This window comes from Dipteris shenzhenensis, chromosome 26, assembly GCF_047967505.1.
Source record: "Dipteris shenzhenensis isolate YYH24624 ecotype China chromosome 26, Dip_SZ_1.0, whole genome shotgun sequence".
Lineage (NCBI taxonomy): Eukaryota > Viridiplantae > Streptophyta > Polypodiopsida > Gleicheniales > Dipteridaceae > Dipteris > Dipteris shenzhenensis.
The window spans coordinates 12,344,297-12,361,650 of NC_141621.1; positions in this window are offsets into that span (position 1 = coordinate 12,344,297).

Genomic DNA, 17,354 nt, shown 5'->3' on the forward strand with positions numbered 1-17,354 from the left:
ACAACTTTAGACTTGGATGACATGCTAGTTGTCTTTATGCCATATTGTGAGAAGTAAGTATTGTCTCAATCTTTCTTTTACTCTTTTATTTGTAATATTGTGTCAATTAATACTTAATATTGTGATAAATCTTATCACTCTTCATTGGTGATGTAGCTCACATTGGAGCCTGATAGTATGGGATCTTGATGACAACCATTGTTGGTTTGTCAAGTCATTTATAGGCTTTCACGGGGTGTTTAAGTAAGTGTTCTTTTATCATATCATTATGAACATGCATCTTACTATTTACTACACAAATTCACTTTGTCATATGTCATGATGGACAGGTCTGCAAACAAGTTAGTTTCTGCGATTATGAAAATCAGGGAGCATCAAGACCAACCAAATTTTCTAGAAACGCCTCGCAGTGGAGCAGAAAGACAAGTTTAGTAGTGGGTGGAGAATTGCCTACAACTTCATGTTGTTCCTCAATGAAATTTTTGAACACATGTGTCTCAATAGAAGCATATACAAAGCTCGAGCTACAAGATTTTATGGCTAAGACTGTTCACTACCTAACTGCTACCATTGGGAAACAACATGATGGACTCAATGAAGAACCTGAGGGAGCCAAAGAAAAACAAGAGACAATTCAGTCTCCTTTTGCATCACAACCTCAAGTAGAAGCATTACAATCTCCACTTGAATTAGAGACTCAATGCATTCTTCCTACACAAGAAGTAGAGACTCAATGTGCATCTACAACATCACATCTTGCAAAGGAGGAAGAGATTAAGTCTATCCCAATTGCACCAGAAGTAGAATCTCAATGTACACCATCCACACAAGAGTTAGTATCTCTTATCTTCTCAACAATCCAATCTTCCATGGACTCCGCTTCCATATCGTCAACATAATTACAATGAAGGAAGAAATTCAAACAGTCACTGGACAGGCCACAAAGTCCGAGATCACACTAGAAGATCTCATCATTAGTATCTCTTATCTTCTCAACAATCCAATCTTCCACGGAGTCCACTTCCGTATCGTCAACATAATTACAATGAAGGAAGAAATTCAAACAGCCACAGATTGTTTCTTTATAATCTCTTTGGAAGGCCTTTATTGTTCTTTCAGCATCCCGATCAAATCGGCCATATCGAGTGCTTCGATAATGTAGGTTGCTTAAGAAGTCCAAGAGCTCTTGTCGTGCTTTTATAATACATTGTAAAAGTCTTTCGCTCTCTGCTATCTTCTAAGTCTCCTCCCTCTCTATCCGCCTCTGTGCGTCGAATTCCTCTCTCTCCATCCGTGTGAGTGGAGAGCCTTGTCGAGTTCTTGCATCTCTCCTTGCTTCTTGGTCAGCAACCCATTGTTTGAGACCGTCGATTCTAGACTCCATGTCTCCGACGAAGCCAATGACATCCATGGTGGGTGGAGAGATGATAAATTAAGAGTGATAAACGAAGAATGTGCTTGTAGAAGGACTAGGATGGATGAAAGAAGGGAGTCTAATTATATTATTCTTGTCTTCAATCACTTTATTTCATAGATTTAAACCGATTCAAAATCTATCATCTCATGTGTCTCTCACATTTATGGTCTTTTATTTTTTACTTCACTCAATGAACAACTCACCTCTCTAAATTTATTAAATTGGTTTTACTTTTTTGAAAGTCTAATTTATTATATACAATAAATATCTTATGATGAGAATCTAATAATTATATCATTCTTATGTTCCATCACTTTATTTTATAGATTTCAATGTACTTAAAATCTATCATCTCACATGTCTCGCATTACGGTCTTGCATCAGCAAGTCTAACTTATATTATATTAAAAAAATATCTCATGATGAGATTCTAATAATTATATCATTCTTGTGTTCCATCATTTTATTTTATAGATTTCAATGTACTGATCACTGTCTTACATGTCTCAAATGTCTTGCATTACGGTCTTGCATCCCATCATTTTATTTTATAGATTTCAATGTACTCACTATCTTACATGTCTCACATGTCTTGCATTACGGCTCCATTACGGTCTTGCATCTGTTACTTCAGATAATCTAGTCATCTCAGCCTCTACCAATTCTTTATTCTAAATCTTTCATTCCACATTATGAGTCTGTAGTTCTATAAATCCCCTAGTAGTCGTTCGTCTTCTATATCTCACCCACAGCAAACACTTCTTCCACTTTGCTCTTCTTACCTTACTCCTCTCCTCAAGCTTGCTCCTTCCATCTTGCCCGCAGCCTTACCTCCTCTTCTCAAGCATACTCCTTTCATCTTGCCTTACCTCCTCTAGTTACCTTCCTCACTCTCGTTACCTTCCTCCTCTCGTTCGTCTTCTATATCTCACCCGCAGCAAACACTTCTTCCACTTTGCTCTTCTTACCTTACTCCTCTCCTCAAGCTTGCTCCTTCCATCTTGCCTGCAGCCTTACCTCCTCTTCTCAAGCATACTCCTTTCATCTTGCCTTACCTCCTCTAGTTACCTTCCTCACTCTCATTACCTTCCTCCTCTCGTTTTTATGGATCTTTTTAAGGTAATCGATTCAGTCGAGCAAGCCATTAGCAGCATCAAAGTATGGATTGCCGAGAACCAAGGAAAGAGAGAGGACAGAAAGCAAAATCCAGCTCCATTAACCCAGTACGAGAAGGATAACTTTGCTTGTTAGAAGGGCTTAGAGAAGGAAGAGAAAAGAAAAATAACTATGGCTACTATTGAAATAGATAAATTGCAGTCATATAGGAGAGAGTTGATAGACTTTCAAAGTGAGATATCTTCGCGTGTGGCTCGTTATGGAAGATTTCCACCCCAGGAAGTGCAAGCCATTCGGAATAAACAAAGTGTTATGCAGGAGAAAATTCATCAATCCTTACTTCTCTTCTATAATTTTAACTACATCGATGAGGATGAGATGAGCTCAGCTCTTGAATGGGTTGAATTTAGGCTAAAGGCTTGAAAATAGAAAATTCATCAATCCTTTTCTTCTATAATTTTAACTACATCGATGAGGATGAGATGAGCTCAGCTCTTGAATGGGTTGAATTTAGGCTGTAGTCTTGAAAATAGATTTACCTTCCAATGAGAGTCTTATTGTAACTTTTGGTGTTTTTCAACACCTTTATATATATTGTGAGAGTTTGCTACTTCCACTTGTAACTTTTGAAAGTGTTTCCTAAACACTATTATAAATATTAAGAGATTTTACAATTACTGAACCACTCTTTTTTTTGTAAACCACTCTTTTCTGTGTAACTTATCTCAGGCTTATTGTAACTTTTGGTGTTTGTCAAATTCTATTATAAATATGGTGAGAGTTTCTTTAATACTGTAACTTTTAAAGGTGTTTATTAACACCATTAACACCATTAAATATTAAGAGACTTTACAACTGCTGAATCTTATTTTTTCATGTAACTTATCTAGGTTGCGTTAAATTTTATAATTTTAGTTTCATGTCCTTAAAAAAAATATAAAAAAAGGCTTGTTTTTATGTTTTTATATGTGCTTTGAAGATTGGGTTTTTCTTAAATTTTATCTGAAAACTAGTTCAAAAGTATATGTAAAAATGAATTTGTACATTGACAAGTCCAAAATTAATGAAATAAGTGTTATTGTGCATAAGTTATCTGAAGCAATAAAACATATTGTCATCCTTGCAAGGGGGGGCCTTAATTGGGTAGTTGGGACCCCATTTGGTGTTGATCTCCACTCTCTCTCTCTCTCTCTCTCTCTCTCATTTTCAAAGATTTTACATGGATTGCTTAAACTGACTCAAATATTTTCCATAGTTGTCATTGTTATCTGATTGTTTGTTCATTAGTCATAGAATGTGGAGCTTTGTTGTCTCTGTTTCTCCCAAGTTCAGATTGTGAGGGTGTTGGTTGTTGAGATATCGAGCTCCACTCGTGATATGCCAGGGTGACCGTTGTGCATTTATGTCACCGACTTGTTAGCTGCAGATGCGGTTGGTACACCGCCCATGAATAATAGCTGGATGACAGCTATCCTTATGTACTCTAGCTAGTGGCTCAGTTAGTATGCCACCTTAGTTAGCTGAGTTTGGTTTGAGACCCACATATAGGGTTCTTCTATTTCTTTGTACTAGAGTTCTTTTGGCTTTTCACAACTTAGAAGAGGAAAAAAACTGTTTTCAGCCTCCACCTTTGTGTGTATTCCCCCATTGTGTATGTGAGAAAGCTGCCAGTGAGACTCCTTCCCTCTCTCCCACTATCTTCACATGGTATCATAGCCTGGTTCATGGTAAGGAGCTCAAGAAAGCAAACCAAGTTCGCGGTGTCCTAGTAAGAGGACCAGTGTTGCTTTCCTTTTTCGAGCTTGGGAGCAAATCTCTGCAAGTAGCACAGTCAGAAAGTGCAAGAGTGTATTGTCTCAGATTGAGACGCCCTTCACAGTGTGGTATGCTTCCCTCTCGCCACACCACGGAACTTTATTTTTCTGATTCGAGGCCATTTCGGGGCCCGTTTTGGAGGCAGAAGTTCTCCGCAAGCACTGAGAAAAAGGCCCTTTTTTTGGTGTGCGACCACTACTCTGCAGGTCGGTGAAAAGTTGCCGCAGAAATTGCATCGTATGCCTATGCGTAGAGATATTGGGAGTTACAGAATCATCCTCATTGCCTATTCATGCAAAATCGTCACTAGGAAGTGACTGTGTGGTCAAATACCACTTTCGTCAGTTTTGCAGATTTGCCCGTGAGGCAGAAGCTGTGTTTTTTGTAGTGACAGAATATTTTGCAGTGTTCTGTAATGGCGTCTGATTCTCTTTCACAGATTGTCACTGAAAAGCTTGACAAGAACAACTTCCAAGCATGGAAGTTTAGAATGATGAATTTCCTTATGGGAAAAGGCTATTGGGAGTTCATTACTGGAGCTAAACAAGAACCAGTTATTCCTGATGTTCCCAATCAATAGGAGTTGCAAGCATTTAAAGGATGGCATGAGAGAGCCAGAAAAGTTATGTACTGGCTGTCTATCAGTATTTCAGATTCTATGATTGTGCATATTCAGGATGCAAGTACGCCAAAGGAGGCATGGGATACTTTGGCAAAAATGTACAGCACAAATACGCAAGCCAGGAAAATGCAGCTCAAGCAGGAGTTGCACAATGTGCAGAGAGAAAATATGAGTATCAATGACTACCACATGAAGGTGAAGAAAATTGGAGATGCACTTGCTTCCATTGGGTCGCCAGTGGAAGATGATGATCTAGTTTCTGTGACCTTGAATGGTCTAGGAAAGGATTATGCACAGTTTCGGACATCCATTGCCGTCCGTGAAAAATTTCCTGATTTTGAGGAGTTATTTGCTCTTCTAATTTCTGAAGAGCAGAGAAATGGTGGTGCATCTTCTTCAGGAGGAACTTCAAAAGAAACTGTCTTCTACTCAAATGCTAGAAGAGGTAGAGGCAGAGGTAGAGGAGGCCGATCTGGAGGCCGTGGTAGAAATCAAAATATGCAGCAAACTCAAGATAACCAGTCCTTTGGAGGAGGACATGGTAACACTAGAGGCAAGGGGAGCCAAAGAGGTCGTGGTGGATGGCAGAGAGGCCAAAATGCAAACAGCAATGTTGAATGCTACTACTGTGGTAAAATGGGTCATATGGCTAAAGACTGCTATAAAAAGCAGAATGACATCATGAATGGAAAATTGCAACAAGGGAATTATGCATCTTCTAGTAGACAGGGTGATGACAGAAATGAGCATCTGTTTATGGTGCAGCACATGACCAATTCTGTGACAAGTGCAGAAGAAAGCAATGATGTGTGGTATGTTGACTCAGGTGCGTCAAACCACATGACAGGTCATGCAGAATGGATGCAGGATGCAAGGAAAATGGAAAGACCAGAATTTGTGGAGACTGGTGATGATACTGCACATCCTATTGTGCAGATTGGTAAAATTCCTTTGTCTATGAAGGATGGGAAAAAGAAATACTTGTCTGATGTATTTCACGTCCCGAATATCACCAAGAACCTGGTTTCTGTTGGTTAAATGGTTGAGCAGGGCTTGCATGTCAGATTTAATCCTCATGGATGCTTTGTTGAGGATATGAAAAATAACGGTCGCTTGATAGCAAAAGGAAAGAAGAAGGGCAGGATGTTTACATTGGATGCAGACATGCCTGAATTGAGTGCAGCAATGTTTGCACATGGGACTGATGTAGTTGTAGATATTGATATCTAGCATAAACGCATTGGTCATGTTAATGTACATTGACTTAAATCAATGCAGGCCCAAAACATTCTTGCAAGATTGCCTAAATTTAAGGTTACAGAAATGCATAACGTATGTGAAGCCTATCAATTTGGAAAACAGGCAAGGAAACCATTTCCTAGACATGTTCAAGAGAGTAAGAAGCCATTGGAATTAATCCACTCTGATGTGTGGACTACTAAAGCTGCATCTATTGGAGGCTGTCATTATTTTGTCACTTTTATTGATGACTACAGTAGAAAAGTTTGGGTGTATTTTATGAAAAAGAAAAGTGAAGTGTTTGGGCATTTCAAAGCTTTTAAAGCTATGGTTGAAAAAGAAACAGGCCTGCAAATAAAATGCCTAAGGTCAGATGGAGGGGGAGAGTACCTCTCAAATGAGTTTGCAAGGTTCCTGCAGGAGCATGGCATAAAGCAGCAATATTCATGCAGTCATACCCCATAGCAAAATGAACTTGCAGAAAGGAAAAACAGGCATATTGGAGAGGTATCTCGGGCCATGCTAAATGAAAAAGACCTACCAGATTATTATTGGGTTGAAGCAGTTCCTACAGTAGTTTACATAAAGAACAGGACTCCCACTGCACCAATACATGGCATGACACCAGAGGAGATGTATATTGGTAGGAAACCAGATATTTCTCATTTGAAAATTTTTGGTTGCATTGCCTATGTTCATGTGCCAGATGAGTTGAGGTCCAAGTTGGATCCAAAAGCTGAGAAGTGCATCTTTATTGGTTATTCTCTGCGCAGTAGAAAGGGTATAGATGCTATAACCCTTCTACTCGTAAGTTTACAATCAGCAGAGATGTTGTTTTTTATGAGATGAGCAGCTGGTATAAACCAGTAAATGTGATTGATGATATAGATGCACAAAATGGTAATGCTGCACAGAATTCACAGCAGCAATCACAAAATATTAGTGGACTTGTAGTGTCCTCTAGCAGTGGTTCACATACTTCACCATGGACAGGTAGATTGAGATCAGGATAATCTCCTCAAAGCAATGCAGATAGTGGTTTGTAGGTATCACGAAAAGGAAAAGAGAAGGTAGATCAGCCCATGTTTGATGTGAATGCAGGTCACTCTTATGTGGATGGTGAATCCAGTGGCTCAGAACAGAGCATTGATGATGAGTTGGGTATTCCTTCTGTTGTTACACCTGGAGTAAGGAAGACCAGGGATGTTTTGAGAGCATCTTAAAGTGAGCCTATTTTGCACAGGTCTACCAGAGCTAGGTATCCTGTGGATAGGCTGAAATATAATGGATTTACAGCCATTCACTATGCCTATATGGTCAAAGTGATACAGAAACCAAAACCCACTTATTTTGAGCAAGCCATGGGAAAATTTTCTTTAATGTTGATGGTTGAGGACATGCCACCATTTCTTACTGCCTCTACATAATATTTCACGCTTGACACATTCTCGGCAGTGATCACCAAAAAATACTTTGATTTGCGCTCCATAAAATACCAAGCATGTTCAAGATATTTGAAAGACACCTTGGAACCAAAACTCGAAGCCATAGTTTTCTGCAAAGCAATCAAAAACAAAAAATGAGAATAACAATGATTTTCAAACTCAAAATATTAAAAAAATTGCTAATTAAATATTTAAATATTAAAAATTAATTAAAATTTTAAAAGTTTAAATATATTTTTATATTTATAGATACTATTTTTTAATATATTATTTTTTTACATAAATAATTTAATTCAAAATATTTTATAAACATAGATAAAAGAATTTAATTTATTTTTTTTTAATTATTTGATTTTAAAATTTTTTTATTTTATTTATTTATATATTTATATATTTAAATTTTAGTTTATTTTTTCTTAAAAAGTTTAATATTTTTTAAATTTTATTTATTTATTTAATTTTAATTTTTAAATTAAATTTATTAATTTAATTTTTTTTATTTTTTAAATTATTTTATTTTATTTTAATTAATTAATTATATATTTAAAATTTAATTTAATTTTTTTAAATTTATTTATTTATTATTTTTTTAAAATTAAATTAATTAAATTTATTTTTTTAGTTTTTTAAAGCCCCAACAAAGGACCCCCACTTAAGGAGAGGAGGGGATTAACCCCCCAACTTGTTGCATGCACAATAGGTTGGGGGGTTGATCCCCCAACCTGTTGCGTGTGCAATAGGTTGGGGGGTTAATCCCCCCGCCCTCCCCTCCCCTGCCCTCCTCTCCCATCTGCCCGCCCTCCCCACCTCTCCCCTCCCTCCCGTCTCCCCTCCCCGTCCCTCCCCTCTCCTCCCTGCCCCTCTTGCCTCCCCTCCCCTCTCCTCTCCGCCCCTCCCGTCCTCCCCCCGCCCCCTCCCCCCACCCCACCCCTCGCCTCCCCTCTCACCTCCCCCTACCCCTCCCCCCCCTCTCACCTCCTTCCCCCGGCCCCTCCCCCCCCCCCTCACCTCCTCCCCCTCCCCCCCCTCTCACCTCCTCCCCCCACCCCTCCCCTCGCCTCTCGCCTCCTCGCCCTCCCCTGCCCCTCGCCTCCCCTCTCGCCTCCCCTCGCCCCTCCTCCCCCTCTCGCGTCCTCCCCCCGCCTCTCGCCTCTCCGCCCGCCTCCCCCGCCCCTTACCTCCCCTCTCGCCTCCCCCCCACCCCTCCCCCCCCCCTCACCTCCCCCCCCACCCCTCCCCCCACCTCTTGCCTCCCCTCCTCGCCACCCCCTCTCGCCTCCCCTCCTCGCCCCCCCGCCCTCGCGCCTCCCCGCCGCGGGAGGTCCGCGGCGAGGAGGCGAGAGGGGCGAGAGGGGAGGGTAGGGAAGGGGCGAGAGGGGAGAGGGGAGGCGCATGAGGGGAGGGGAGGGGAGGGGAGAGGGGGGGTTAATCCCCCCTCCCTACCTCTCCCCTCCGTGCCCCTCCCCTCTCGCCTCCCCTCCCCGGCCCTCCCACCACCCCTCCCCTCCCCTCTTGCCTCTCCCGCCCCGTCCCTCCCCTCTCGCCCCTCCCCTCCCCTCCCCGCCCCTCTGCTCCCCTCTCGCCCCTCCCCTCCCTGCCCCGCCCCTCCCCTCTCGCCTCCCCTTCCCGCCCCGCCCCGCCCCTCCCCTCCCCACACCTCCCCCTCACCGCTCGGAGGGGGAAGTGGGAGAAGAGGGGAGGGGAAGTGGGAGGAGAGGGAGGAAAGGAGGGGAGGGGAGGGGAGCTAGAAGCGAGAGAAGAGGGGAGGGGAAGCAGGAGGAGAGGGGAAGGGAGGGGAGGGGAGGGAGGAAAGGAGGGGAAGGGAGGGGAGGGGAGGGGGAAGTGGGAGGAGAGGGGAAGGGAGGAAGGGAGGGGAGGGGGAAGTGGGAGGAGAGGGGAAGGGAGGGGAAGGGCAAGCGGGAGGAGGGAGAGGACAGGGGAAAAGAGGAGGAGGGGAGGGGAAGGGAGGAGAGGGGAAGGGGGAAGCAGAAGGAGGGAGGGGGGAAGGGAGAGAGGAAGCGGGATGAGAGGGGATGGGAAGCAAGAGGAGGTGGGAAGGGAGGAGAGGGGATGGGAAGCGGGAGAAGAGGAGAAGGGAGGGGAGGGAGGAGAGGGGAAAGGAAGGGAGGGATGGAGGGAGTACCTGGGTGGGGAGGTGGTGGAGGAGCTCCAGGAAAGTTATAAGAGAGAATGAGGAGAAGTAGAGTTTTATAGGAAATGGGTAGCTTTTAGGTAAAGTCAGCTTTTTTTAGTTCTTTTAGGTTCACTATAAGTAGAACATTCTTCATTCTGTCTTTCATTCAAAGTTCATTCTTTCACACTCCATGCTTCTCTCCTCTCATCAATCTGTTGCAGGATTCTCAAAATTTTTAAAATGTTACAAGAGGTGAGTTCATTTCCAACCTATTGCATATGCAAGAACTTCTAAGAATCAAGTTTTTATAAATTTGAATTTTTTTTCAAATCCGATTCTTTTCTCAAAAACTTGTTGCGTACACAACAACTTCAAAAAACCATCTTTGGCATTAAAGCATTTTTCCCACAAATTTCCCTCTTTACCTTAAACTCTCACAACCTATTGTCACAAATTTCTCTCAACCTCAAACTCTCTCAGCCTATTAGGCATGCAATAATTTTTTTTAAAAAATAAATTAGAAAAAAATCTATTACAACTTTCTCTCTCAACATCAAAACCACTTAAACCTCTCTACCTATTGGGTATGTAAGAACTTCAAAATAAAATTTAAACATAAATCTCTCTAGAAACTCTTCTCACGACACTTTATTAATATAAGAAATCCATTTATAATATTTTTGCTCCATAATATAATAAATTTTTATTAACTAATATTAAAATATAATTTTGCTAAAATATATATTGTTAATCTATAAATTAATATAAATATTATATAATTATTATATAAATAAATATATATAAATACATTAATTAAAAAAATATAACAATGAAGAAATAGTGAATGTATTTGTAAGGTAGTTCTTAATATGAAAAATCTCTATAATATTATTTCTGCTATTAATAAAAATATACATTATTAACTTAAAAACTAGTATAAATATAATGTAATTATTGTATAAATTTAAATAAATATATAAATTATTAATATTATACATTAATAACATTTAAAATTAGGTATATTATATACTAATAACCTTTAAATTTTAAAAAGGTATTCAATCAAAGAATTGAATTAATTTAAAAAATAAGAAAATATTAAAATTTACAGAAGTGCTTTTAGCATGTATGCTTTTCTTCCATGTGTATAATACTTGTTAGTCAAAGAATAAAGAATTAGATAATGTATTTGTAAGGTAGGTATTTAAAACCATAGAATCTGGAAGAGGTTTAGCATACTTGCTTATCTTTGTTACAATATGTAATACTTTGCAAAAGCCTTAAACTTTGTTTAAGGCTTTGTACAAAACTACAGTATCATTGAATCCATATCATTTTTCTACTTTAGCAACCACCAGATATCCATGGTATGAATCCATGATATGGAATACATATTTCTTATGAATATTTCTTATTACATACTTCTTCATCTCTTCTAATACACCATGCAGCATGAATGTAAGAAAATATGAATCGGTGTGCTTTTAGCCTATGTGCTTGTTCCTAATAAGTAGGATACTTTAACTAGGTAGACTTATAATTACTTAAAGTAAAGCCTTTGCAAAGGATCGTACCTAGTATTGGATATATCCAACCTGTTGCACAAATCAAGAAAATTGCACAAATCAAGAATTTTCTTGATTTGTGCAACAGATTGGATATACGGTTAGTTGGATAAACTTTAAACAATTAATACCAAAACATCTTAACCACCGTAAATCTTAAACTTTAAACATTTAATTCCTAAACCCTAAACTCCTAAATAATAAATCCTAAACCCGAAACCCTAAACTGTAAATCCTAAACCCTAAATCCTAAATCCTAAACCCTAAACCCTAACCCTAAAACCTAATCCTAAATCCTAAACCCTAAACCCTAACCCTAAAATACAACCAAAATTTAATGAATTTTTTAAATTTGTGCAATAGGTTGAATATATGCACAAATCAAGAATTTTCTTGATTTGTGCAATAGATTGGATATACGGTTGGGGGTGCACCCCCAACCTGTTGCTTGAGCAATAGGTTGGGGGATATATCCAACCTGTTCCACAAGTCAAGAATTTTCTTAATTTATGCAACAGGTTGGATTGAGCAACAAGTTGGGGGATATATCAAACCTGTTGCACAAATCAAGAAAATTCCTTGATTTGTGCAACAAATTGGATATACCTCCCAACTTGTTGTAAGAGGTTGGGGGTGCACCCCCAACCTATTGCACAAATCAATAATTTTCTTGATTTGTGCAATAGATTGAATATATCTCCCAACCTGTTGCTCAAGCAACAGGTTGGGGGATATATACAACTTGTTCTACAAGTCAAGAATTTTCTTGATTTGTGCAATAGGTTGATGAGGTTGGGGGTGCACCCCCAACCTGTTGCTTGAGCAATAAGTTGGGGGATATCCAACCTATTGCACAAATCAATAATTTTCTTGATTTGTGCAACAGATTGGATATATCCCCCAACATGTTGCTCAAGCAACAGGTTGGGGGATATATACAACTTGTCCTACAAGTCAAGAATTTTCTTGATTTGTGCAACAGGTGGATATACCCCCGAACCTGTTCCATAAGTCAAGAATTTTCTTGATTTGTGCAACAGGTTGGATATATCCCCCAACTTGTTGCTCAATCCAACCTGTTGCACAAATCAAGAAAATTCTTGACTTGTGCAACAGGTTGGATATATCCCCCAATTTTCTTGATTTGTGCAACAGGTTGGATATATCCCCCAACCTATTGCTCAAGCAACAGGTTGGGGGTGCACCCCCAACCGTATATCCAATCTGTTGCACAAATCAAGAAATTTCTTGATTTTTATAATTTTCTTGATTTGTGCAACTGGTTGGATATATCACCCCAACCTGTTGCTTGAGCAACAGGTTGGGGGATATATCCAACCTGTTGCACAAATCAAAAAAATTCATTAAATTTTGGTTGTATTTTAGGGTTAGGGTTTAGGGTATAGGGTTTAGGATTTAGAATTTAGGATTTAGGATTTCGAGTTTTGGGTTTAGGGTTTAGGATTTAGTGTTTAGGAGTTTAGGGTTTAGGGATTAAATGTTTAAAGTTTAGGATTTACGGTGGTTAAGATGTTTTGGTATTAATTGTTTAAAGTTTATGATGTAGGGTTCAAGTTTAATGCCTTCTCTGCTAGTTTTAATATAAAAGTTATTAAGTAATAATAAGCTCAATGATTATTTATTGTGTCTTTTTTTGAGTTACTAATCTATTTTTGTAAATAAAACAGGTATTCACCCTAACAGAGGGTATGGATGTGGTGTTATATAAGAAGAATGAAGTGGTGGCTTTTGGACGAATTTATAGTCTTGATTCTATGAATGTATGTCATTTCCAATGTTGTGGTGAGAGAAGATGTGTAGTGATAATCACCAACATTGTAAATCCTGAAGTGCATTTAAAATATCCACATGGAGACTTTGAAACATTGGGAGATATCTTACAATGTGACATAGTTGATATGCAAGCACACAGAACGCTCTGGGACCAAGACGAAATTGTTCCAACGACATACTTTCAAGATATCAAGAAAACATTGTTTGAGGGGGCAAAAGTAGAGATGTTATCTTGCTCTGGAGAAGTTTTAGCAATTGGTAACTTTAAGGGCTATGCTCAAAGTTTTCTCTGTATAGTAGAGATAATTAAGTTGACTAGTGCAGGTGTCATTCAAAATGCAATGGATAGTACTTCACATCTAGACATCCATAATACTACGTCTCATCTACAAGTTCATAGTACTTATAAATGGGGATTAGCTTTCTTGAAATCAAGTTTTCCCAAGACAATTTCCTTCAATGTCATGGAAGACACAACGAAATATTATCAAAAGAAAAGGAACACAAATGGGTTCCAAATTGATAAGAAGCTATAGTAGTGATCAAGAGTATCATAGTGGCATGCTCACATGTATTGAGGACATTATAGTAATAGATGTTGACGCAAAAAAGGTTTCTTGTGTTGCAAGTCACTCAAATATACTCACTGGTATAGAAGACTTGTCTTGTGTTGCAAGTGACTCGAACAGGCTCACTGGTATAGAAGACTTGTCCGATGTTGCAAGTGACTCGAATAGGCTCACTGGTATAGAAGACTTGTCCTCTGTGTTGCAAGTGACTCGGCCAGGCTCACTGGTATAGAAGACTTGTCCTGTGTTGCAAGTGACTCAAACATGCTTACTGATATAGAAGACTTGTCTTGTGTTGAGAATAATAAGATGGGACCACAAAGAAAAATACACTCAAAGATCAATGGGATAAGTGATGCAATAATAGGAATTGATGATATTAGTGACAATGATCATGATGTTACCACTCGAATGCAGGGAAAAGGGGCAGAGAATCTGAGACTTGTCATGTTGTTCGTAATATTATTGCTAGCATGCCAGAGAATATAGATGGGAGAATCTTGAGTTACGAAGGAGAAAGAGTTCAACCACAAAATTCAAGAGGTATTAGCAACAAATTGACATCGATGAACATGTCTACCAGATTGCTATTTCCAAGATATTATAAGGCATCAAATAATTCTCAAGCCCACACAACATTTGATTATAGAGATGAAGATTCAAGGGAAATGGATTCGAGGTTTGATGGTCTTACAACTCGAAAACGCAACACTATTTACAAAAAGAAAGTATGTGAGTCTGAAGAGGCGAAGAATCATGGCATCAATTCCAGAACCAAAGAGACATGTAATGTTATCCGAGGAGAATATGAAAAGGATGCTTATGCGAGTTTGTTGCAAGAGACTTTGCATTAGAAAAGTTGGGAAAGATGATTGTGCAGCCATACGCCTTGGTATTTGGAGTAAGACAGAGCCTAATAGACATAACTATCTTCTTCAAGAGTTTTCATGCTTTCTTCATCAAGGTACTGATCAAGATTTGAGCACAAGACACTGTAAACCTAGATTGAAACCCATGGTTAATGGGAGACCCATTTGCAATCAAGGATATCAATGGTTAACTAGACTATCACATGGCACATACTGGACCATCTGGGCAGAGGTGAAAGAAAAAGTGGTTCATACAATTCATGGAAATACTTACAAGCTTAAATGCCATGGAAGCACTATAAATGCAACCGCAACATTAAAGCAAGTTCTCGAAGACCATGCATTACCACAGCCTCATCTTCAACAAACAATGCTAGATGGACGTGTCGAATGTCAACAACATCTTCCTTTGGGAATGACAAAGAAGGTCGTCCTAGAAACTGTCAATAAAACTTTACAAGACAGAGACGAGAGCATGATTTCACGGTCAACCTTGTACAAAATTTGGCGTAGAGATTTTTGCCATGTCAAGACACCATCAAAGCAAAGGATGTCAAAATGTAAGACATGTGATGAATTAAAAAATGCCATTGAACATCGTAAATGTGAGCAGCAACAAGGAAGATATATTAAATGGTGATCAATCAATTTACGTCATGTGCAGGATGCTCGAAAGTTGTATGCTTCTTGGAGAGAGGAAGCTATTTCACATGTCGATAAGTCCATGTGCATCACTATTGATGGCATGGACCAGAATACAACAACTTTGCCACGATATAGATGTATCCCACCGACATTGGAGGGCAAACATGGACTAAAAAGACACTTGTGTGGAGTATTAGTACATGGATACCGAATCTTTTGTGATGTATGGATTGATAGTTTGCATGACCATGATAGTAACTAGGTTGTTACATCAATCATGAAAGCAATAAGAAAGGTCAGAGATGCTCGCAGATGTTTACCTGACACATTGTGAATACAAGCTGATAATTGTTGGAGAGAGAACAAGAATAAATATATATTTGCTTTATGCTCTATGCTGGTTGGTTTGAAAATATTTGAAGAAGTGGAAGTTGGCTTTCTTCTTGTTAGCCATACAGTGTTATCTCTGGTGAGTTGAAGTCAATGAATGTTTTGACAATGGAGGATATGCTATTTCGAATTGGAAAAAAAATTGGAGGGTCTCGCAAGGAAGAATCAGAAGTGGCTATCTTAGAGAGGATGGTAGATTGGAGAGCATTCATAGAGCCACATTTACAAATAGGAGATGATGCCCTAATAGGACACACAAATCCACACTACTTTTGGTTTCACATGCATAACAATATTCCAGTGATGCAATGGAAGAACTACTCAATAGCTGGACATCATTTATGGAGTGAGTCATATGCTTTATTACAACGAATAATTCCATTGGAGGAAACTAGATTTGTTCTTGCAAAAAACAAATCACTTGACATAGATGAAATGAAAGGCTTGAAAGCCTACATTACATTTCTTCAAAGTATGATGCAAAAATATCCAAAGCAATCAACTAAGAATTTGGAGACAATTAAATCAACTGAAGCACTTATCCAATCTTTAGAAAGACAAGAAAACTTAATGAGCATTGAATATTGTGAATCCTTTTGGCTGGAACAAGCTAGGTCACCAAGTTTTCCTTTGGATATAAATATGTTAATAGATATGGAGGAAGCAGAGGAATGCCTTTTGCATCGAAAATATTGTGGCAGGAAGGGAGACAAAGCCTTACGAGAGTTTATACCATCTAATGAGATTGAAGAGGGTTTATTTGTTGCAATTTGGGCATCTGAACCAGGTTCAGAGTTGGATGACCAAGGTGGCCCAATTTGGGCTGCAAAGGTTGCTAAGATAGAAAGGGATGACAAGGGAACTCCTATAACATTCATAGCTTTATGGTATGAACCAAAGCCATTGAAAAATCTCCGGAGAAGATATATAATAAAGCAACTCTATGAGGGATGCTTGCAAAAGAAACATGAATGGGTTCCAAATAATGAGGGATTAACAGAGGTGGAAGTCAGTAGCATTATTCATTGCTAGAAATCGAGGACACGAAGTTTTAAAAAGAAGCATGGATACAATGTTGAAAAATGTATCACAATCCCTGATCCTAGTCGTGTCGATATTAAACATCATTTGGCAAGACTTGACCCATCAAGCGCAAATACATTACATGACTTTGATAACTCTGGACAAGATTCAGATGCATAAGATAATGTTTGGTATGCTTTTGTATAGATACACCATTTGTATAGATACAAATGGTGTATCTATACACCACCAATAAGATAATGTATTGTATGCTTTATTTTTCAAAAAAAAGGTGTATCTATACACCACTTATATATTGAATTCAAAAAACTCGTTTTTTTTTTAAAATGGTGTATCTATACACCACTTATTTGTTGAATTCAGCAAACTCTTTTCATATGATGTCATATTCTCACTTTATCACTATAGTGTTAAAATTGAAATGGAGTTAGGAGACTACTGTTATTATTATTATAGTTATTGGATGGGGGCACCATGCACAAGTTTGGGAATTATAGCTTCATTGAGCCATATTTTTTTTTATTAGAGGTCACCACTTGACTTTTTAGCTTAATAAGGCCATATTTGTATATAAGTGACCCATTTAGTGCTCTAAAAAACCCAATTTATGAGCTCACTAAGTGAAGTTGAGTGGAGAGGATATGCTCCAAAAAAAAGTCCAAACCAGGAGAGAAAGTCCAAAAATTTTGA